Source organism: Pelobates fuscus, chromosome 7, assembly GCF_036172605.1.
Source record: "Pelobates fuscus isolate aPelFus1 chromosome 7, aPelFus1.pri, whole genome shotgun sequence".
Taxonomy (NCBI): Eukaryota; Metazoa; Chordata; class Amphibia; order Anura; family Pelobatidae; genus Pelobates; species Pelobates fuscus.
In genome coordinates, this window is record NC_086323.1 from 183,846,036 (window position 1) to 183,871,986 (window position 25,951).

The window sequence follows — 25,951 nt, forward strand, 5'->3', positions numbered from 1 at the left end:
AAAAGACTCCCCCAAGGTTTTTACAACAATGTCAAAAACTTAAAAAGAAAGACTCTTGCAAACCTATATACTCTGCAAAATAATACACAAAATGAGAAAACATTATGGCGCTTGGAGTGTTTTTATCCATGACTGTAAAACAAGATAATTACTTCCTTTAAAATGATTTCACAATTACTGTAATTTTCTTTCCTGATTAAAGGAACACTATAGTCACCTAAATTACTTTAGCTAAATAAAGCAGTTTTAGTGTATAGATCATTCCTCTGCAATTTCACTGCTCAATTCACTGTCATTTAGGAGTTCACCCCTTAAGACCGGAGGGCGTACAGTTACGTCCTATTTTGAGCGGCTCTAAACGCCGCCGGGCGTAATTGTACGCCCTCCGTTTTTTTTTCACTTACCCGGTCGCCGGGGATCCCATACCGGCGATCACGGTTGGGGGGACTCCCAGGGAGCCCCCCGCAGCACGTCCGTCCTCCTGGGGGCCCCTCGGCCATGTGAGAGTGAGGTCCTTGCGAGGACCTCACAATCACATGGCCGGGTTAGCTGGCTCAGGCATTGCCAGCAGGGGGACTAACTGTAATGACAAGTAGTCCCCCTGCTGGCTGGAAATCAAATTAAATTAAATTAAAATAAGTGTAAAAAAAAATTATATACTTAGATCATATATATATTTTATATATATATGATCTAAGTATATATATATATACACATATACATACACTGTCTAGGTGTATTTTACTATTAATATATAATTATATATATATATATATATATATATATATATTAATATCAAATTACACGTAGACTGATACTGATTAAATATATATATATATAATTATTGTTATATATATATATTTATATATAATGTAAAAAATATGTAAATACGTAAAAAAATAATATTAAAAAAATAATTAAAAATAAATTATAAAAAATATATAGATGTGTGTTATTTGTTCTAACTGTATTGTGATATTAATATATATATATATATATATATATATATATAAATATTTATATCAAAATACACGTAGAACGAAATAATATATATATCTATATACATAAATATATACATATATATCACTATATATAAATAAAAATATTTAAAAAAAATTATATATATATATATATATATAAATATATATACACATATGTATATATATTAATTCTACACATATATTTATGTAATATTTTTACATAATTAGGTATCCTAATTAATTACAATTAGCGGGACCTGCCTGACAACCCATGCCAAAAGTATAGGGAATTTAATTTGCTAGCACTATATTTAACCCTATAACTTTTCAAGACACCATAAAACCTGTACATGGGGGGTACTGTTTTACTCGGGAGACTTCGCTGAACACAAATATTAGTGTTTCAAAACAGTAAAATGTATTACAACGATGATATCGCAAGTAAAATGATGTTGTTTGCATTTTTCACGCACAAACAGCACTTACACGGACGATATTATTGCTGCAATACTTTTTACTGTTTTGAAACACAAATATTTGTGTTCAGCGAAGTCTCCCGAGTACAACAATACCCCTCATATACAGGTTTTATGGTGTTTTCAAAAGTTACAGCGTCAAATATAAGGCTTGTGTTTCATTTTTTCCACATAAAAATTCGCCAGATTGCTTACGTTGTCTTTGTGACCCTATGGTAGCCCAAGAATGAAAATGACCCGTATGATGGCATACCATTTGCAATAGTAGACAACCCAAGGTATTGCAAATGGGGTATGTTCAGTCTTTTTTAGTAGCCACTTAGTCACAAACACTGGTCAAAATTGGCGTTTTTTGCATTTTTCACACACAAACAAATACTAACGCTAACTTTGGCCAGTGTTTGTGACCCAATGGCTACTAAAAAAGATTGGACATACCCCATTTACAATACCTTGGGTTGTCTTCTATTGCAAATGGTATGCCATTATTTCAATTTCAAATGTAACACGCTATATTTTACCCTGTAACTTCCCAAAACACCATTAAACTTGTACATAGGGGGTACTGTTTTACACGTGAGACTTTGCTGAATACAAATATGTGTATTTTATTGCAGTAAAAGCAAACAGTATTATGACATTGACAGTTAAAATGTCATGTAGAACTAAAAAAATAACAAAATGTCTTATTTTCTCCTATTTGTTTCATATTAAATTATGTTTCATAGCTAAATATTTGATATTAAATGAAAGTCCTGTTTCTCCTGAATAAAATTATATATAATAAGGGGGTGCATTTAATATGAAAGAGGTGAATTACGGTTGGACAGACATATAGCGCAAATACCAGGTTTTGTTTACGTTTTGTTCTGTTCACAACGTGTACATTTGGCTCAGTCCTTAAGGGGTTAAATCACTTTGTTTCTATTTATGCAGCCCTAGCCACACCTCCCCTGGCTATGATTGACAGAGCCTGCATGAAAAAAAAACTGGTTTCACTTTCAAACAGATGTAAATTACCTTAAATAATTGTATCTCAATCTCTAAATTGAACTTTAATCACATACAGGAGGCTCTTGCAGGGTCTAGCAAGCTATTAACATAGCAGGGGATACGAAAATCTTAATTAAACAGAACTTAATAGGGCTCTCTTTACAGGAAGTGTTAATGGAAGACTGTGCAAGTCACATGCAGGGAGGTGTGACTAGGGTTCATAAACAAAGGGATTTAACTCCTAAATGGCAGAGGATTGAGCAGTGAGGCTGCAGGGGCATGTTCTATACACCAAAACTGCTTAATTAATCTAAAGTTGTTCAGGTGACTATAGTGTCCCTTTAAGTCATACTAAGACTTGCCACTTTGAAGAGGTGCTAAAAAATCAGCAGCTGCAATCCCCATCTGACCTAACAATCAGCATTCTAGTAACTAGGCAAATGGTTGGAGGTTGACCTGAAAAAGAACCCATCAAGACAGTCTTGTTCTGTTAGTTTTCAGGATAATCCTACCTTTCAGAAAATAGGACAGAAAAATATATTGAGGGAGTTTAGAGTCTAGCAAAACCGACTCTAGAGAGTCTAAATACAGTAAAAAAAAAAAATGTAGCCACGCTTAAGTCAAGGAGTATAGAGTTTCAAAATAATGGCAAAACAAGATTAGTGTCACAACAATTAAAGCTTCTCAGCAAGATACAAAAAGAAAATAGGCAGGTGTGTTACTTGACATTAGAGTGGCTGTATTTAATGCCTAGGAAATCAGTAGGTATCAGAACTAAATATATCCTAGTTCAGACCAGAAGAAGGATAATGTGCAAAATCAGGGTTTAATAACAGCAGAACTAGTTCACAGGAGACCAGAATAATAACTCGTCAGGAACACTGGAAACAAGACATGAACAAATTAAGCAGGTCAATAATCTTGCTGGGTCAGGAACAGAAGTCAAGCAAGAAAAATACACTTAATGGTTACCAGAAACTACAAAAAGGCACTGTACCATAAAGCGAGAGAACATATAGGTCCAGGCCCTTGAGTCTGACAGATGCTCACGGCGTCAGTAAAGACTTCAACCATTTAACACATAAAAAGATGTGAAATTTGCTACTTGCGTCATTTAACTTTGCATGTGGACAGAATGACAAGACTGTAACCGAGTGACAATAATGCTGCATCCAGAATGACACGGGCATGCTCTAGGAAATTGATGCCACTAAGGGAAGTCAAGGACAGTGTTGAAATTGACACAGGTGCATCATTTTTAGAAAAAATGCCTCTAAGTGATGAGGATGTTTTTTTTTTTTTTTTTTTTTTTTAAACAAAGTCTCCAAATTGATGCAGATGCACCATTACTGGAAAAGGAATGCTGTGCCCACAAATTCATTGACTCAGCCATGTAAGAATTGATTGGTTTGCTAAAACCTAGTCAAGGAACTGCCAGCTAAAATTATTAGCACTCGTGGGATACATCAAACTTGAAAACAGATGCCATCTCCAGACTCCATAAAGCAAAAATAAATGAATCGCAGGTATCACCATGATTATCTGTTATGTTTTTGTTAGACTTTTCTGGTTTTGCGCTTTGCAGGTGATTTGTGGATAAATCTAGTCAAGGGTTGCCTGAAATAAGAAACCACGAAAAACTAGTCAAAATCAATAACAATGTAATCAAGTTATGAAAAGGAACACACTATCGGAACCACAACAGGGCACTTCCTTCAGCAGAAGGGTTTAAGTAGGGAAGGAATGTGCATCATTCCTGGGTCACCAGAAGGTATATGAAAAACATGGTAGGTGAACTGCATTAGCACGATTCCATCTACTCACTATATAGGACTAAATGCTTAAAATCATGGTGAGAATAAAACCTTACCTCAATCTTAAAAAACATAGATAGATTAGATAGATATATAGATAGTTTGATGGATGGATAGATAGATAATGAAATTATATTATGATATATCTTGCATGATCACTTTCTTTACATAACACACTTTACTTATTTATCATTATTTGCACTAGCATGGCACACTCTTCATTTACAATACTATAAATGTGAATAGCAGCACTTCAGGGCACATAGGACTTTATGATAGATATTAATTGGCACTTTATAGTGATGAGACACAATGAGCAATATTTATTATCATTATTGTGCTATGTATGAATTTTAACTTTAGCCATTATCGACACGAACATGATGAATAGAATGAGTTGCATAAGCACTAGTTCGCATTACAGTAGTATTGATGTATTCTCAAAACTGTTTGGTGATCTCTATGGTAACTGGTTTGGTTTCACGGATTCGTGCATGTAGGGGAGAGACTTAAATGGAACTTCACTTGGGTGACAAGTTAATCTTATCTATAAATAGCCTTTTGATAGTATGTTTGTGATTTTTAACCATCCTGATCAAGTGGATAGGTGAAAAACAGTGATAGCACAGTTTCCCTACATGCTTTTTATGTGAATGATTGTTTTTTTTGTTTTGTTTTTTTAGAGTTTTGAGATTGGTAGAGGGTATCTGATAAGGTAAACATAAACTTATTGCTGGGGTTTTTTCTGTAAGCCATAAAGATTTTACTTTGAAATATACAAGATACCTGGCACAAGCAATCCAGGTTCTAGCTTTTCAAAGGACAGCTGTCTATTACCAGTGGCTTTTTACTATCCCTGTAGGGTTGGTCAACACAGTTAGAGACTAGACTCAAACAATCACAATGACAGAAGTTACTTGGTCCTCTTAGTTAAAAAGTGCTCTATGCTCTAAAGCAGACTAGAGAAGCTATAAGCACATTTAGCAATGATATGATGTTGAGGTCCATAGAAAACATTTTATGGGAATTATAGGATTTAAAAGGACATGCTTCAATTGACTTTTTTTTTTTGTTAACCAGCAAGTAAACACTTGAAAACAAATATACAAACCAAAATAAAGCAAGAAAGACTTTGAAAAGTATGTAGTAAACATGTATAAACTATAAACTTGGTCAGATGGCATTGTTGGATACTCCCCGACAATGGAGCATGCACTGCATGAAACACACTAATCAGACTACCTCTCTCTTGTCCCCCGTCAGGATGTTGCAAGGTGAAGAGATCTTTCAACTGCACAGTTGTAAACCTGCTAGACATGCCCAATGCATTTTCCATCATTCCCAGGGATAGGACACTGATTGGTTAGATCAGTGCCCCCTTCCTAGAGTGCATAAGAAAGAAGCCTACAGCTAAAGCTTTTGAATGAGACAGTTGGCTCAAAGTAATGCATGTCCCTTTAATGGTACTGATTTAATGGTACTGATTTGGTCAACTGGATTGCACTCCAACAGAAATTTGAATGCTGTGCCTGTTACCACTTCTTTAGGAATACAGTTATTGAGGATTAGAAACTGTTGCATATTTTTGTAATCCAATACTGTGATTAATAGAAAATCATGTTTAATATAATGTCAGAAGAATGACAAGTCCCTCCTTGAAGTGAAGTGCTCATACCAATGTTGCAATATAATAGGATTTTGAAAAGTTTCCAATAATTTGGAGAGCAGAGGAAAGAACAATCTACAAATATTCAACCTACAAATATATATTATATATTATATTTATTCCAGAAAAATATAAAGGCACTGTAGTAAATAAAATGTAAAAAAATGTGGTTGAGTTTGTTTGTTCTTGACAAATCTTGACCTATTGATCCTATTTTGTAACTTGCTGCGCAAATCACCACACACATATAGAGTAAACACGTGTGTATCTGTGTAATGTTAGTTTGGGTTTGTAACAGTGTGGGTAGCAGTATGTTTAGTAGTGTGTGAGGGAGGTAGCAGTGTGGATGGTATTATGTGTAGTAGTGTGTGTGTGTGTGTGTTTGGACAGTATGGGTGGCATTATCTTTAACTAGAAGTATGTAGTAGTGTGTACAGTATGGGGAGCAGTATGTGTAGCAGTGTGGATGTCATTATGTGTAGCAGGGCTCGAGTCCTGCAGGAACGCGTGGGAACGGCGTTCCTGCACTTTTTTTAGTGCAGGAACGCCGTTCCCGTTTATGGTCCTGCAGGCACTCAGGGAGCGGCAAAAAATGCCGCCCCCAAATGCCCCCCGTGTTCCCCCTGTCATGGGGGGGCCCAAGAGGTGGCCTAATGGCCACCTGAAGGACCCCCCCCCTGCCGGCTCTTGTCTCTCCCTGACAGACGCGGCGAGGGAGCTGTGTCCTCTCTGCTCCCTCTCGCCGCGCCGTTTGCTGATGCTGGGAGCCGGAATATGACGTCATTTCCGGCTCCCGGCATCAGCAGACAGCCCGCGCGGCGAGAGGGAGCAGAGAGGACACAGCTCCCTCGCCGCGTCTGACAGGGAGAGACAAGAGCCGGCCACACTGAAGCCCCACTGGACCCCAGGGACAGGTCCACGCCAGCTCTCCAGGTAGGGAGGCTGGGTGGACATTTTTAAATTTAAAACAAAATATACAAATTATTTTTGTGTATGTGAGTGTGTGTGTGTGTATGTGTCTGTGAGTGTATGTCTGTGAGTGTCTGTGTCTGGTAGTGTGTGTGTGTGTGTGTCTGTGTGTGTCTGTGTATGTGTCTGGGAGTGTGTCTGTGTGTCTGTGAGTGTATGTGTGTATGTCTGTGAGTGTGTGTGTGTATGTGTCTGTGAGTGTATGTGTCTGTGAGTGTATGTGTCAGGAAAAACTACCATTACTTCCTGAGCCCCTCGATAACCATTATTATGAGCTCTGTGCCAGATGAGGCATGGGTTCTTCATGCCCCCCTCTGGTCCACAGATGATTTGTTTCCCATCAGGAGAGGGAGGCAAGGCAGGTTGGAAGAGAATGTTGCAGAGAATAGAGTTAGAAAATACAAAGCTAAATCCGCAACAAATTCTGTTCTTGTGCTCCATTTATTCTGTAAATTCAAATTTGAAGGTATCGCTGTACAGTAATTTATGCAACAAAATTCACAAAATTACTATCTTGCCTTCTTATTTCACATGATTGGAAGCATTTAGTATATGATGATCTTAAGGGCTATTGCACACAAAATACATCACATTCTGTGATGCTCTGCCGCCACTTCACTGAACAAATACTGACTGAATCATCACTTAACATGTCATGAATCATCATTAACATGTGTGTCTGTGAGTGTGTGTGTGTCTGTGAGTGTATGTGTGTGTGTGTATGTGTCTGGGAGTGTGTCTGTGTGTATGTGTGTGTGTCTGTGAGTGTATGTCTGTGAGTGTGTGTCTGTGCGTGTGTGTGTGTATGTGTCTGGGAGTGTGTGTATGTGTCGGTGAGTGTATGTGAGTGTGTCTGTGAGTGTGTGTGTGTGTATGTGTCTGTGAGTGTGTGTATGTGTGTGTCTTTGAGTGGATGTGTGCGTGTGTGTGTATGTGTCGGTGAGTGGATGTGTGTGTGTATGTGTCTGGGAGTGTGTCTGTGAGTGTGTGTGTGTATGTGTCTGTGAGTAATTGTGTGCATGTGTCTGTGAGTGTGTGTATGTGTGTGTCTTTGAGTGGATGTGTGTGTGTGTGTGTGTCTGGGAGTGTGTGTGTGTCTGTGTATGTGTCTGGGAGTGTGTATGTGTCTGGGTGTGTTTGTGTGTGTGTATGTGTCTGGGTGTGTTTGTGTGTGTGTGTCTGGGAGTGTGTGTCTGTGAGTGTATGTATGTACGTATGTGTGTGTGTCTGTGAGTGTGTGTGTGCACCTGAGTGTGTGTGTGTACGTGTTTATATATGCATGCAAGTTTTTTTTTTTTCTGGTGGTGGGGTGACGGGGGAACTCGAGTGAGTTCCCACACTTTATTCCCCAGGACTTGACCCCTGATGTGTAGTAGTATGTTTGTGTGGATAGTATGGGTGGCATTATCTTTAAAGGGACACTCCAGGCACCCAGACCACTTCTGCTCATTGGAGTGGTCTGGGTGCCAACTCCCACTACTCTTAACCCTGCAAGTGTAATTATTGCAGTTTTTTATACACTGCAATAATTACCTTGCAGGATTCACTCCGCCTCTAGTGTCTGTCTACTAGAGTTTCCATTTTTGTATCTGTATGTGTGTCAGTGTTTGTATCTGTGTGTCTTTATCTGTATGTGTGTCAGTGTTTGTATCTGTAGCTGCATGTGTGTCTTTGTGTGTCTGTATCTGTTCAGTGTGTATCTCTCAATACACATACATACATACATACACCTGGGGCAGAGGAGAAGCAGAGGGAGCCTGGAGAAGAAAAATGAGCCTGGAGCAGAGGAAGAAAAAAGGAGCCTGGGACAGAGGAGAAGCAAGGAAGAAAAAAAGGAGGAGACGGGAGAGAGAAAAACATGTAGATTTGAACTAACAGCAGCTATATTAATTCCAAACATTAAATGAGCTACCAAGTGGTACACATGTGAAAAAAACTATGGGAACCACTGCTCTAGATTAAAATTCTTGTTCAGGGAGTTGTTATTAACGGTAAATTTTAATGCTAGACAAAAGTGGTAAGAGTTGTTCCTCAGGGTTCTGTTATGGGACTGCTTCTATTTAACATATTTATAAATGATCTGGGAATAAGCATTGAAAGTCCTGTGTTTGCCAATGCAAAAAAGACACACTGTGGTATAAACCAACTAACATAAGAGATACTTGCATGCAGTGGGACTCGTAAGAGTTAAAAGCTGGTGAGATACTCGACTTTATCCTCACTAATCAATCTGCCCACTGAGTGGTTTCTGCCCATTTAACCTCTCAAACATTTAACCATTTAACTTGATTCAGATTAAGCAATAATCTCACTCTCGATGTGGTTACCCAATTACAGCCCCAGTTTCTTTTAAAATGCATGAAATTATGTTACAGTAGACTATGTATGCGTGAGAGTTGTGCAAATTGTGTTGTATCTTTTAACTAGATAATCAATAGAATATTCAAAATGTTTTGCTGCAAATACAGGAAGAGGTGATCGTCCGTATCATGCTAAAGTTGGATGAGGAGAACCGAGCAGCACAAGAATGTGAGTTCAGATTGTGGAGACTGGGGCTGGGGACAACCGGTCTCCCTCCCCAGCGGCAGTGCACCGTGCAGAGGGAAGAGACAACCGGTCTCCTTCCCCAGCAGCAACCAGAGATATCCGAGGTAGCGGACCTCATAGACTGGTTCAGGGAGATCCCCAGCTGCAGCCAGAGCTACAGAGAGAGGAGGCGGGTGGTACTCATGCCCAAGTCCTGGTGGATCTCATAGACTGGTCCTGGGAGGACCCCCAATAGGCAGGTAGAGATGGGACCGAGGTCTCTCTACCGGCCCTACAGGGATGCTGGGCAGCCATCCCAGATCCCCAGCTGCAGCCAGAGCTACAGAGAGAGGAGGCGGGTGGTACTCATACCCAAGTCCTGGCAGATCTCATAGACTGGTCCTGGGAGGACCCCCAACAGGCAGGTGGAGATGGGACAGAGGTCTCTCTAACGGCCCTACAGGGATGCTGGGCAGCCGGCCCAGATCCCCAGCTGCAGCCAGAGCTATAGAGAGAGTAGGCGGGTGGTACTCTGTCAGGGATCTTACCTGGAGTGGGAGTCCGGCAGGCAGAGTTAAGGCACCCTTTGCAATTCGGCACAGACCGAGGGGACTCAGGACAGAAATCCCCAAGGGTGTGACACAGTGCACTGGGGCTGAAATAACCAGTGCTTCCTGGAACGCAGTACAGACAAGGGAAATCCAGAAGAGTAGTCGGTAACAGAATCAGAAGTCAGGGCTGGCGGCAATCAGGCGAAAACAGTAGACGAGCAGGAGATCAAAACCAGGAGTCAGATAAACACAAGTGAAACCAAACGGAACAGGAAACACGATCTGACAACGAGGACCAGACTTGCGGGGTTTAAATCGGAAGACTCAGCCATAAATCATGGAACCAGGAACAGGTGTGCAAATCCCAGGCAAACAGGCTCAGACTACAGGATACCAAGGACATGTAGAAACAGTCAAAGATGCGTGGAGCCCAATGTAAGGATCCTGACTGGGATGCAGGCAACTCAGGTTCGATCCCAGCCAGACCCAAATACACAATATTGTGTAAAACCCACCTAACCAGTCCAATCTCCATGGGTTCTTCCGCCTCGCTGCCAGATGTATAGGATGTTTCAGGCATTTCAGGAGACTTGGGAGTGGTAGGGTTAGTAGTAACATCAGTCCGAGTGAAAGGAGTAGTGTAAACCATTTCCAGTCCGGGTTGCAATATATGGGAAGCAACAGTAGGTGTTCTCTGTACATAGGACTTTTGTGTCTTGTTGCATTGTAGCCCCAGGGACCGAATACAGGAATCCAGGACTGGGCTTTTGGTGAGTAACAATTGGTGGGCCCAAATCTTAAGGTGCCCCGACAATAAGGTAATTGCTGTCCTCACTTTAATGGCATCTGTGGCATAGGTAAGTGGTCTCAAGAAAAACAGGACCTTGCAGTCAACCTTGAAGGTGTCAAACTTAGACCGGATCCCAGAAAATGTCTCAGGTAGAGCAACCAGCGGTTCAGATAGTCCAGAGTCATAGGTTACTCTCCCTTTAAGGGAAGCCAGCTCCTGCTGTAAGCCCTGCAAAGCCTGGGTGAGCTGGGAAACTTGCTGGGTCATGGCTGCAACGGTAATCCTCAACTCTGCAGACTCCATTTGGTCAGATCGTACTGTCAGGGATCTTACCTGGAGTGGGAGTCCGGCAGGCAGAGTTAAGGCACCCTCCTCTCGCCAGCTAATTCTCAATTGAGTCCTGGGGGCAGTGGATGAGTCTGCAATACCCACTGACCCCCTTCTAGCAGAAGAGCTGGAATCCGGGCAGAGCGCGGTCGGCCTTTGCCCTCACTTGCCCTCTTGTTCAGAACCCGAATGCCCACCGGCCAGCCCAGCAGACGCACTGGCATCCGGGCAGAGCGTAGCTGCTCTCTGTCCACTAGTTCCCCTCAGCAACATGGGACATACAGGCCAGAGCCGGACACCAGGAATAACCAGGTACAGTAATGGTGTATTGTGGGTGGGCTACTCTGTTAACTGTTTGTTGTGGGTGGGCTACTCGACTAACTCAGGTACTGACCCACAGAAGGTTAGTCTCTGAGTTAGTCTGGTTAGTCTCCCCCCAGAGGGAAGATGTGTGACTAATTGCCAGTCTCCTGCCCTGCGACTTTGGCCCCTGGAAGATTTTGCCCTTTAAAAACGTTATTTGGGCATATTGGATTTTATTGAACTCTGTCTGCCCCTTTAAATTATATTGGAGCAGCCTGCAGCTTTAAATTGTGAAGAAAACCCCTATTTTATTCCCCCCATCCTCCCCCTCCTAGAACAACAGTTAAACCCTTAAAGGGACACTATAGTCACCTGAACAACTACAGCTTAATGTATTTGTTCAGGTGATATCTATAGCTCCCTGCAGGCAATCTAATGTAAACAGTGTATTTTCAGAGAAAGCGAAGCCGCGCATGCGCACAAGGGAGCAATGACGCTTCCAAATGGAAGCGTCTGATTGCTCCCTGCTCGCGCCCACCTATTTAGTTATTTTGACGAAATAGGGGGCGCGGCTTCACGAGGCTCCCGGCGCTGGAACCAGGTGAGTAAAACTGCTTGGCTGCAGAGTCCCTTTAATACCGTGTTACATTCAAACTCTGTCTGACCCAATAACTGTCATATATTCAAACACTGACTGAACGTAAAGGGACACTGTAGGCACCCAGACCACTTCTGCCCATTGGAGTGGTCTGGGTGCCAACTCCCACTACCCTTAACCCTGCAAGTGTAATTATTGCAGTTTTTTATAAACTGCAATAATTACCTTGCAGGGTTAAGTCCTCCCCTAGTGGCTGTCTATTAGAGGGAACTTCCTGCTCTATAGCACAAGTTTTCTGTGCTAGAGCGTCGCTGGACGTCCTCACGCTGTGTGAGGACCTCCAGCGTCGCTCAATTTGCCATAGGAAAGCATTGAAAATCGTTTGCAATGCTTTCCTATGGGGTGCGCTAATGCGCATGCGAGGCATTGCCGCACATGCGCATTAGGTCTCCTCGGCCGGTGGGCGGGATCAGTCTCGCCCACCGGCCGACGTAGGCAGAAGGTGGAGTGGCGGGGGAGGAGCAGGCAGCGATGTGGGACATGTCGCTGCCTCAGGTAAGTCACTGAAGGGGTTTTCACCCCTTCAGCAACTGGGGATTGGGGGGTGGGAGGGAGAGGAATCCTGCAGTGCCAGGAAAACGGATTGTTTTCCTGGCACTGGAGATTCCCTTTAACTGTCATTTTGTTTTCCTCTGAGGAGGAGTTTTGCTGCATGAGTGTTGTTGCTTTTGTGTGCTCATTAAACAGACCTGCTTCGCCCTTTATTAAAACCTGGGCTCATGCTTGGGGGATGGGATAAATCTGCAGTGCTGATGGTGTCGGTTGGAGTGCTTGGAGTCCTCCGCAAGCACTAGGAGCATCAATTGGCTGAGGTACTCGGTCGGAGAGCCAGCGGGTCCGTCACAGTGGTGTTTTGTTGTTAATTCAGAGAAAACTTTTTTCTCTCTCATTGTGGATTAGGTGAAGATGGTCCTCAGGAAGTAGATTATGGTATCAGTAATGCAAACATCCAAGTGGGTATGCCACATTCAAGGGTCTTTGTAAATTATGCAAAAAACGTTAAACTGATACAGGGGACATACCAACAAATGTGCAAAAGAATACATTTTAGCAAACATTATTTTGCCTCTAGTAAAGAGAGCACCCAAACATCTTATATCATTCCAATTAATATTTAAATATTTGGTAAAATATCATCTGTCTCAAATGGAATATATATGTGTGTGTATATATATATATATATATATATATATATATATATATATATATACACATATATATATATATACATACACTGCTCTAAAAAAATAAAGGGAACACTTAAACAACACAATGTAACTCCAAGTCAATCACACTAATTATAGGGAATTAGCAAGACACCCCCAATAAAGGAGTGGTTCTGCAGGTTGTGACCACAGACCAATTCTCAGTTCCAATGCTTCCTGGCTGATGTTTTGGTCACTTTTGAATGCTGGCAGTGTTTTCACTCTACTGGTAGCATGAGACGGAGTCTACAACCCACACAAGTGGCTCAGGTAGTGCAGCTCATCCAGGATGGCACATCAATGCGAGCTGTGGCAAGAAGGTTTGCTGTGTCTGTCAGCGTAGTATCCAGAGCAAAGAGGCGCTACCAGGAGACAGGCCAGTACATCAGGAGATGTGGAGGAGGCCGTAGGAGGGCAACAACCCAGCAGCAGGACCGCTACCTCCGCCTTTGTCCAAGGAGATACAGGAGGAGCACTGCCAGAGCCCTGCAAAATGACCTCCAGCATGCCACAAATGTGCATGTGTCTGCTCAAACGGTCAGAAACAGACTCCATGAGGGTGGTATTAGGGCACGACGTCCACAGGTGGGGGTTTTGCTTACAGCCCAACACCGTGCAGGACGTTTGGCATTTGCCAGAAAACACCAAGATTGGCAAATTCGCCACTGGCGCCCTGGGCTTTTCACAGAGGAAAGCAGGTTCACACTGAGCACATGTGACAGATGTGACAGAGTCTGGAGACGCCGTGGAGAATGTTCTGCTTCCTGCAACATCCTCCAGCATGACCGGTTTGGCAGTGGGTCAGTAATGGTGTGGGTGGCATTTCTTTGGGGGAGGCGCACAGCCCTCCATGTGCTTGCCAGAGGTAGTCTGACTGCCATTAGGTACCGAGATGAGATTCTCAGACCCCTTGTGAGACCATATGCTGGTGCGGTTGGCCCTGGGTTCCTCCTAATGCAAGACCTCATGTGGCTGGAGTGTGTCAGTAGTTCCTGCAAGACGAAGGCATTGATGCTATGGACTGAATCCAATTGAGCACATAAGGAACATCATGTCTTGCTCCATCCACCAATGTCATGTTGCACCACAGACTGTCTAGGAGTTGGCAGATGCTTTAGTCCAGGTCTGGGAGGAGATCCCTCAGGAGACCATCCGCCACATCATCAGGAGCATGCCCAGGCATTGCAGGGAGGTCTTGCAGGCACGTGGAGGCCACACACACTACTGAGCCTCATTTTGACTTGTTTCAAGGACATTACATCAAAGTTGGATCAGCCTGTAGTGTGTTTTTCCACTTTCATTTTGAGTGTGACTCCAAATCCAGACCTCCATGGGTTGAAAAATGTGATTTCCATTTTTTTATTTTTGTGTGATTTTGTTGTCAGCACATTTAACTATGTAAAGAACAAAGTATTTCAGAAGAATATTTAATTCATTCAGATCTAGGATGTGTTATTTTTGTGTTCCCTTTATTTTTTTGAGCAGTGTATATATATATATATATATATATATATATATATATATATGACAGGATTATATATTCTTCTGACATACTCAAAGAGTGAGCCACGCATTATGAACTTATGTGGTGTAAATGGTTTGATTCAGGGCTCGAGTCCTGCAGGAACGCGTGGGAACGGCGTTCCTGCACTTTTTTTAGTGCAGGAACGCCGTTCCCGTTTATGGTCCTGCAGGCACTCAGGGAGCGGCAAAAAATGCCGCCCCCAAATGCCCCCCGTGTTCCCCCTGTCATGGGGGGGCCCAAGAGGTGGCCTAATGGCCACCTGAAGGACCCCCCCCTGCCGGCTCTTGTCTCTCCCTGACAGACGCGGCGAGGGAGCTGTGTCCTCTCTGCTCCCTCTCGCCGCGCCGTTTGCTGATGCTGGGAGCCGGAATATGACGTCATTTCCGGCTCCCGGCATCAGCAGACAGCCCGCGCGGCGAGAGGGAGCAGAGAGGACACAGCTCCCTCGCCGCGTCTGACAGGGAGAGACAAGAGCCGGCCGCACTGAAGCCCCACTGGACCCCAGGGACAGGTCCACGCCAGCTCTCCAGGTAGGGAGGCTGGGTGGACATTTTTAAATTTAAAACAAAATATACAAATTATTTTTGTGTATGTGAGTGTGTGTGTGTGTATGTGTCTGTGAGTGTATGTCTGTGAGTGTCTGTGTCTGGTAGTGTGTGTGTGTGTGTGTCTGTGTGTGTCTGTGTATGTGTCTGGGAGTGTGTCTGTGTGTCTGTGAGTGTATGTGTGTATGTCTGTGAGTGTGTGTGTGTATGTGTCTGTGAGTGTATGTGTCTGTGAGTGTATGTGTCAGGAAAAACTACCATTACTTCCTGAGCCCCTCGATAACCATTATTATGAGCTCTGTGCCAGATGAGGCATGGGTTCTTCATGCCCCCCTCTGGTCCACAGATGATTTGTTTCCCATCAGGAGAGGGAGGCAAGGCAGGTTGGAAGAGAATGTTGCAGAGAATAGAGTTAGAAAATACAAAGCTAAATCCGCAACAAATTCTGTTCTTGTGCTCCATTTATTCTGTAAATTCAAATTTGAAGGTATCGCTGTACAGTAATTTATGCAACAAAATTCACAAAATTACTATCTTGCCTTCTTATTTCACATGATTGGAAGCATTTAGTATATGATGATCTTAAGGGCTATTGCACACAAAATACATCACATTCTGTGATGCTCTGCCGCCACTTCACTGAACAAATACTGACTGAATCATCACTTAACATGTCATGAATCATCATTAACATGTGTGTCTGTGAGTGTGTGTGTGTCTGTGAGTGTATGTGTGTGTGTATGTGTCTGGGAGTGTGTCTGTGTGTATGTGTGTGTGTCTGTGAGTGTATGTCTGTGAGTGTGTGTCTGTGCGTGTGTGTGTGTATGTGTCTGGGAGTGTGTGTATGTGTCGGTGAGTGTATGTGAGTGTGTCTGTGAGTGTGTGTGTGTGTGTATGTGTCTGTGAGTGTGTGTATGTGTGTGTCTTTGAGTGGATGTGTGCGTGTGTGTGTATGTGTCGGTGAGTGGATGTGTGTGTGTATGTGTCTGGGAGTGTGTCTGTGAGTGTGTGTGTGTATGTGTCTGTGAGTAATTGTGTGCATGTGTCTGTGAGTGTGTGTATGTGTGTGTCTTTGAGTGGATGTGTGTGTGTGTGTGTGTCTGGGAGTGTGTGTGTGTCTGTGTATGTGTCTGGGAGTGTGTATGTGTCTGGGTGTGTTTGTGTGTGTGTATGTGTCTGGGTGTGTTTGTGTGTGTGTGTCTGGGAGTGTGTGTCTGTGAGTGTATGTATGTACGTATGTGTGTGTGTCTGTGAGTGTGTGTGTGCACCTGAGTGTGTGTGTGTACGTGTTTATATATGCATGCAAGTTTTTTTTTTTTCTGGTGGTGGGGTGACGGGGGAACTCGAGTGAGTTCCCACACTTTATTCCCCAGGACTTGACCCCTGGTTTGATTATAAACTATACATTGTTCATATTAATTATTCATGGCTTTTGCATTGAGCTATATTATGATTTAGATTTACTACTGCTTTGTACCAAGAATAGTATTAATCAACAGGTGTGACTCTTGGGTTACAACAATGCAGGCATTGGCTTGCCTATTTAAAATTACAGATTTAAAGTTGTTAAGCTTGAATAACTAGGTGTTGTTCCAGTGGATTTGGTCCACCCTAATACCTAATCAATTTGTCATTTATAAAAATATAGCCATATTCAGTATCTGTCATCTAAGAATAACAAACACATGCAGATTTATATCCCTGATATCAGCTGTACAAATCAAAACCCTGAAATACTTAAAGTTACAAACTTGCACGGTACCCAATTTTTTCAGAAAATATATATATATATATATATATATACACACACATATATGGATATGACTCTTTTATTTATTTCTAAGCTTCAAAAATACAAATCTAACAACTGATAAAAAATGTAACCTTCAATTTAATAATGACATAAGCATAGTGAATCAAGAAAGAAACCACACCTTTTTAGTGCATTATACAAGAAAAAAACAAAAAGGAATTAATTGGCTTTTTCACCTCGGCACTTGTGTATATACACCCCACCACCAACTCATGTTGTCATATCAACCTAACCCCACACATTCAGTCATTCTGTCTCATCATCCCCTCCCCTCACACACTCATTATGTCACAGTCACCACCTCACACACACAGTCACCCTTTGACATCACCCCTCCCACACACACCAAATCACCATGTCACAGTCACCTCACACAGTTAACATGATACACTCAGTCACCATGTCACAGTTGCCCCATTTTCAAACTCCTCATTCCCCACACACAATTAGTCACCATGTCACAGTCACCCCACACACTACCTCCTCACACAAAGTCACAATGTCACAGACACCCCACACATTGTCACCATGACACAGTCAGTCTCCATGTCACAGTTGCCCCACATAGTAATTCCTCACACAGTCACATGTAACAATCAGCTACCTCACACACAGTCACTCCACACACTTACACACACAGTCACATTGACAAAGTCACCCTGTCACACTCTTTTACAGTCACGCCGCCCGCTCCTGTCAGAGAGCGGCATGGGTCCCGGCAGGCGCACATTGTTGTGGCGGCATTCCCTCACACTAAGGGGAGTGCCGCAGATCTCCTACCTGTCAGGTCTCTGCCCACCGGGTACGCTCATACCCGGCGGGCACATCTCGGTCCGGCGACATTCCCAACCCTTGTGGTGGCTCCTCCTCCTCTCACAGCGTCCGGCTCTGTAAACATCAGAGACGCCAGCCGCTGCAGCTTTGAAGAATATAAGGGTTTCCCTGTTTAACCCTTAAAGGGCCAGATCAATATTAATCATGAAGGTGTTTCACATACACGCCCATGATCACATGCTTCCCTGCAGCCAATCAGAGAGCACTTTAGACTATTTAAGCCTGTTATGTCCATTTCTCTGTGCACTGTCCTGGTTTCCATATTGGTTATGCGAGAGCGCGTTCCTTGTATTGATTTTTGTGTATTTGACCTTGGCTTCCCTTTTTGACTATCCGATCTCTGTATTCCTTGGCTTGGCTCCTAACTATTCTGATTTCTCCATTCCTTGACCCGTGGCTTGTTCATCGTTTACGTTATTTCTACGTCTTCTCTTTACCCTGTCTTGTGGTTTTTTTTGCCCTTATACGTTAAATCCGGCCATTCTAAGGCCCGGTAATACATCTTAGGTATTTTCTTATATTTAAATAAGTTCTCCGTGTTGGGCATCTACAGTAATCCTGACACACTCTGTCACAACCACCCTGCCACAGGCACAAGTAGGCAGAACTACACCCCACAGATAGTAACCCTCATACTCACACAATCACCCCCACACACACAACAAAGCCTCACCATAAACACAGTGTACATAGCAAATCACAAGCAGACCCCCATACACCAAATACGAATACTGCAAGGATCTCCCTCCAGACACTGTGTTCCCAGACACAGAGATGCACAGAGACAGATATGCATTACAGGCACTGTATACACAAATATACACTCACAGATACACAAGGATACTCAATGCCAGATACATACTCACAGACACATCCATGCTACACTATGCCAGACATGCACACACAGGTTTCAATACACACTGCAATTGTGTGACTGTATATGTCAATGTATTTGTGTGTCTGTGTGTCATTGTGTGTCTCTGTACATCAATGTGTTTTTGTGTGTATCAAGTGTATATATGCCCATGTATCAAAGTGTATACAGTATATGCGTGCATGTGTATTAATGTGTGTCCAAAGTGGCATTAACGCCAAAATTATTTAGAGGGAGAGTGTTGGGCCATTGGAAAGTGATATGATTGAGTTTTGCAAATGATACACAACTAGGTAAGAAAACACAATCTGAACATGATATACTATAACTTCACTACAGGGGGTTTGGTAAATCTGGCAAATGAACCAAATGGGTAGGCCTAGGCAAGTGGCAAATGAAATTCAATACAGGTAAGTGTAAAGTCATGCATTTTGGAATAAGGAACCTGTCAGTATTATTGTTGATCCTGCATGCAGAATAGTATCACACCTAGAACTAAGGATAACATCTAACCGGACCTCAGAAGGGCCGGACTTAACGTACGTCAGAATAGTCAAAATACTTGCCGAGGTCAGGGACACAGAATGAGACACAACGATGAGGAAAGCCAGAAGTCAAGGATACCAGAAATCAGGGAAGTCAAAAAGAAGCCAAAGTCAAATACCAGAAAAACACAATGAGGAACACACTCTCAGATAACCAGCTAGTGGAAACCACAACAGGGCACTGACTAAAGGTAATTTGGATTTAAATAACCCTCCTTAGGCTGTAATTGGCTGCCTCTGACCTCTGACTCCAAAACGTACGTGTGTGCGTGCGTGCGAACTATCTAGGTATACCTAAACAAAAAATATATTTAAACATTACTTTCAGGACACTCAAAATACTCGAACTCTGGGGTGTTTTTTCTCTCCAAACTGCTTGGGAGTGAATGGGTTCAAGGATCTTTGTTAAGTCAAAATTGTAAATCGTATTTCTTTATTATTAAAAAAAGGTGTTTTACATGGAATTAAGGTTTTTTTCCATTTTAACCCCTTAAGGACACATGACATGTGTGACATGTCATGATTCCCTTTTATTCCAGAAGTTTGGTCCTTAAGAGGTTAAAAGAGGTTTAGGACTAGCTAAATGTAAATATCACCAAAAGAATTTGTGTGCAACAAAAAAGAGCAAAATCCGGGTACTTTGGTATCGTTGTTACTTACTTGAGTAGTTTAACACAATAAAGTAAATGTGAAGTTATTTTAATTCTGAATCTCTGATTACAGAAATAGAGCTCCAATAATACAGGGGCTATAATTAATTACTCTGTGACTAATCAAAGTCTCTCCACAGGCATTTAAGCTGAAGGTGTTATCCATCACAAATAAAAACATTGGCTATAGGGTTATTTTGTTTAGAAACCATGGGATGATTGATGGGATGGAAAGCATGTAGATTATTCCTTATTTTTATTCTTTGCTTTTCATACAGCTTTTTTTGACCGTCCCGATTTGTTCTGTCACGGCACAGCCTGTTAGTACCAAACTGTAGTAGCCGGGAATTAGTGGGAGGTGGATGTATCTTGGGGGTTCCCCCGAAGGTACATTTAGACAAATTCAAAACTTATAAATTCCCCGCCTACCCCTCCAGCTAAACTATTCCTGTCTAGGTAGATATCTACATTTAGACTTACCTATTTACGTCTATCTCCGATCTTACAGTTGGGACCTTTGAACAGACTGAGAGCTCTAATTTGCATCTTATGCTTGTGTGAGTTTTACAATTGAGTTACATAGATTATCTTAGTGGTAACTGTTTTTTGCTTTTCACTTTCATCTTGGATGAGTGTTGCAGGCAATTGCCTCTTTTCAGAGAAAATGCAGTGTTTACATTACAGCCTAGTGATAACTCCACTGGCCACTCCTCAGATGGCCTCCTAACGGATCCTTCCTGAGTCATGGCTGGTCGTGTCTCCTCCCCTCTGCATGCAGACACTGAACTTTCCTCATAATTGATTCAATTCATGAGGAGATGCTGATTGGCCAGGGCTGTGTTTGAATTGTGCTGGCTCTGCCCCTGATCTGCCTCCTTGTCAGTCTCAGCCAATCCTATGGGGAAGCATTTTGATTGGATCAGGCTACCACTTCTGATGATGCCAGCAGACAGGTTTCTATTCTGAGTCAAACAGCATGCAGGCTTGAATAAGTAAGTAAGATTTTGCTACTTTTAGGGAGCCATGAGGGGGAGTACACATGTTTGTTTTTTCTTTTAATCCATTTTTTTTAAGCAGCCCTTGTCCCATCACCTGTGCCTCCCTATATCTCCTGTGCAACCCTCTACAACACCTGTGCCCACACCCATACTGCCCAGGGCCAGATTAAGAGCACAGTGGGCCTGGTGCTGACAATTATGATGGGACTAATTACAAAATCTTATCGACCAAAAACACTAAAACAGTCATACCTCCCAAGCGTCATATATCTGCCGGAAGTGGTGCTGGAGGGAAACTCATAGGATCCGGCTATAAGAAAACACATACCATATGCCATTCACTCTCTAATTTATGTTTTCATCTGTGTCCAGTGAAGCAGGCAGTCAATGGGCGGGGTAAAAGGGTGTGCTACTGACACAACTCAAGTAATCAAAACTGCCGAAAGAGGCGAACATGCTTTAAAAAGGGGGCATGTCTGCTCCCATTGGAAGGCCAGCCTGGCATGAATGCATGTCAGGTTGCCTGCCAATCCTGCAGGCTAGCCAACTAAGGGCATACTATGCAGACCGCACCCTGAGCTTGGCATAAATGCGTCTAATGATATTTTCTCTCCACACTTTCTAAGGACTGTCCCCTAGCACTCACATGTCCACTTGTCTACTTACCCTCTTACTAGCAGGTTCCTGGTATATAGTCTGGGACAGAGAAAAGTTGGATGTAGTGAGTGTAGAAGAAAGGGAACACGCCACAGTGTTAGAGAGACCAAAGTCAGCATTACCTTAACTAATTTCATTGTCAGCCAGTCCACACACGTTTTGTTCCCATACATCCCTCTTAAGTTTACATACTTAAGCAAGAGTATCTGAAGGATAGTTAGGGCTGCCACCTTTCTTGGAAAAATACCAGCCTTACAATTTTACATAATTAATTATGTATGCGTGTAAATCACAAGGTGATTCTGTACAATCACCAAAAAACTACTTGCATTTATTCTGCTGAATAAAAGATGGATTGTTCCCAGTATCTCCCTTTCTCCCAGTCTCTTAGTGTCCCTTAGTCTCTAAGTGTCTACTAGTCTTCCAGTGTCCCCTTTGTATCACAGTGTCACTATGTATCACAATGTCTCAATGCCCCATGTCTCTCAGTGTCCCCTCATGTCCCCATGTTTCCCAGTGTCACTTGGACACTAAAGAGACATGGAAAAACTGTGAGACATTGGGACACTAGGGGACATTGGGAGACACTGAGACATAGGGACACTGGGAGACATGGGGACACTGAGACACTAGGGAACATTGGGAGACATGACACTAGGGACACAGTGTCTCAGTGTGCCCATGTCTCCCAGTGTCTCACAGCGTCCCCCAGTGCAGGGGTAGGCAACCTTTTATCAGCACTGTGCTTGTGATGTCCAGTAGCCTGCCGGTCCTATTCTATTAAATTGTATGTTCCTGTATTCTGTTATTGATACTGCAGTTGATTTGTATCATTGTATTTGTGCGTATATGAACGGTTATATTGTATATGTTCATTAGTAGTTTGTGGTATCGTATATGATACCTCTGAATGTGGACTGTGTATGGGGGCTGCTTGTGGAATTATGTGTGTGGATGGATGTGTCACATTGTGTGTTTGGGAGTTTGTGTATGTGTGGGGCTTCTTGTGGTATTGCATGAGAAATTCTGCTTGTGGGGTTGTGTGTGTGTATGTGTATTGTTAGTGGTATTGTGTTTGTGCCTGGATTGTTAGTGGTATTGTGTTTGTGCCCTGTACCTGGCCAGCCTGGTCCTCACTGAACCCCAGGGAAGTCACCACACTTTCTACACTGCTAGATATACACAGAGCTGCAGAATAACCCTCCCCTCATACAAATAATACGAATAGCTCACACACAAACACTTAGCTGGTGCTGACAATTACGATGGGCCTAATTACAGAATCTTATCGGCAGAAAACACTAAAACAGTCGTACCTCTCACGTGTCATGTATCTGATGGAGGTGGTGCTGAAGGAAAAACTCACAGGATATAACTATAAGAAAATACATATCCTATGCTAATCTCTCGCTTTCATCTCTCAAGTAAATCCATACCCCCTAACAGCAGTGTCAGGTGAAGCAGGTAAAAGGGTTGGCCACTGATGCGAATCACATAACCGGCACCGTCCAAAGGGCAAGCCCACTAAGGGCGTGTTCATGGCTGCCATCAGAAATTTTGGGACCCCTGACAAAGCTCAAGGTCTGGGCCCCTGGAGCCCACCTCCGAGTCCGCCCACAAGGCCGCCACAGAGTCCAACCACAGGGCCACCCCCAGGTCCGCTCACAGGGCCTCAGTGTGTATACTGAATGTAGTGTGTGTTTAATGGATGTAAAATGTGTGTAGTGGATGCAGAGTACGTGTGAAATACAGAGTGTATAGTGGATGCAGATTGTATGTTTGTGTAATGTATGTAGTGTATATTAGATGCAGAGTGTGTGTTTGTGTAGTTGATTTAGTGTGTGTATAGTGAATGCAGAATGTGTGTTTGTGTAGTGTTTGTGTTTATTAAATGCAGTGTTTCTAGTGTATGCAGAGTGTTTTTGTGTAGTGGATGTAGTGTGTGTCTAGTGAATGCAAAGTGTGTTTGTGTGTATTAGACTCAGTGTGTAGTCCATGCAGAGTGTGTGTTGTAGTGTGTGTGTGTATAGTAAATGCTAAGTGTGCGTTTGTGTAGGTGATGTAGTGTGTATAGTGAATGCAGAGTGTGTATAATGACTGCATAGTGTGTTTGTGTACAGTGAATTCAGAGTTTGTGTTTGTGTACTGGATGTAGTGTGTGTACAGTGAATGCAGTGTGTGTTTGTGTAGGCATGTAGTTTGTGTATAGTGAATGCAGTGTATGTTTGTGTACTGGATGTAGTGTGTGTGTAGTGAAGGCAGTGTGTGTTTGTGTAGGCATGTAGTGTGTGTGTAGTGAAGGCAGTGTGTGTTTGTGTAGGCATGTAGTTTGTGTATGGTGAATGCAGTGTGTGTTTGTGTAGACATGTAGTTTGTGTATAGTGAATGCAGTGTGTGTTTGTGTAGACATGTAGTTTGTGTATAGTGAATGCAGTGTGTGTTTGTGTAGGCATGTAGTGTGTGTCCATGGGCGTACCGTGGGGTTGGCGAAACAGAGGCTCAGGCCGAATGGGGGGCGCAAAAATCAAGTGTCTGCATGACAGGCACCCGGCACCCCAGGGAAGCATGCGGCTCCATAAGGGAACCACACGCACAGTACATACTAGGAGGGGGAGCTTCCATTTTGCGTAGGAGCGTCGGGTGTCACGTGACTAGCCGGTGCTCAGTGTGAGAGCGCGCCGCCAGCGAGAGGCCGCCCTCCTTCCCTGCCTGTCGGCAATGCTGGCCTGTGTCAGTGTGAAATGTCTAGGTTACTTATTCCTAGGAAAACTCTATATTTCCTTATACGCAAAATACTCTCTACTTTTTTCTGTGGATATTGCAGGATATTTGATGTAATATAGCTGATTCTAAACATTGCTTGTGCCGACCTCTTGGAACGGTTTTGGACATTCTATTTGGATTCACCTTATCTGAACTTTTATAAGTCTGCCACATGTTGCTACTCTTTGCTACAGTGAGTGCAGTGACTTCTGCAGGCTTCCTGCTTAGTGGTGTTACTTTCTGTATGACACATTTTTTCCTCTGCATACTTAGTTCTTCATAAAAAATCACTGGCAGCATAATTCCACTCTTAAATGTTCAATTAGAAATCCAAGCATTAATTTTAATATTACATAATTACTTATTACTAATTTTTATTCAGACAATATTAATTGAGCAATTATGTGTTCTTTGACATGATATTATGTATAATATAATATATACATATATATATATATATATATATATATTTATATACACCGTATATACTCGAGTATAAGCCGACCCGAATAAAAGCCGAGACCCCTAATTTTACCCCCAAAAACGGGGAAAACGTATTGACTCGAGTATAAGACTAGGGTGGGAAATGCAAAACTACATCCTAAAAAAATTATATTAATTGAATATTTATTTACAGTGTGTGTATATAATGAATGTAGTGTGTGTAGGAATGCAGTGTGTGTATATAAGTGCAGTGTGTGTGTGTGTATATGAATGCAGTGTGTGTGTATGAGTGCATGGTGTGTGTATGAATGCAGTGTGTGTGTATGAGTGCAGTGTGTGTGTATGAGTGCAGTGTGTGTGTATGAGTGCAGTGTGTATGAATGCAGTGTGTGTGTGTGTGTGTATGAGTGCAGTGTGTGTGTATGAATGCAGTGTGTGTATGTGATGCAGAGCCTTGGTGGGGGGTGGGCATTTTTATTATGTTTTTATATTATTATTATTATTTTAATATTTTTTTTAATATTATTAATATTTTTATGTTATTTTCTATTATTTAAATTTTTATGTTATTTTTTTTCTCTCATTCCCTCATTTTTTCTCTCATTCCCTGGTGGTCCAGTGGTGTGCACTGTGTAGGAGGGGGCTGGCAGGAAGTGTTACTTACCTTTCCTGCAGGTCCTGTCAGCTCCCTTCTCTCTCCTCCGGTCCGGTCAGCTCCTCTGTCAGCTCCACTGCCACGTGGTGCGTTGCCACGGTAACCCGTGGCAGTGCTCTGACCCCGCGGCTCTCGTGAGACTTGCAGTGGAGTTGACAGGGGAGCTGACCGGACCGGAGGAGAGAGAAGGGAGCTGACAGGAGCTGCAGGAAAGGTAAGTAAGCGCTTCCTGCCAGCCCCTAACAGGACCGCCAGGCTTGTAATGAGCACAGCGGTCCTGGTCTGTATAAGACGAGTGGGGGGTTTTCAGCACAAAAAATGTGCCGAAAAACTCATCTTATACTCGAGTATATATGATATATATATATATAACACATTGGTTATGTTGAA

General features: G+C 42.7%; 1 protein-coding gene across 1 annotated transcript in view; it reads right to left on the bottom strand.

Moving 5' to 3' along the window:
• LOC134568890 (retinoic acid-induced protein 3-like) overlaps window positions 1-25,951 on the bottom strand; it is an 84,659-nt gene that overhangs the window by 35,960 nt on the left and 22,748 nt on the right. The window lies entirely within an intron of this gene.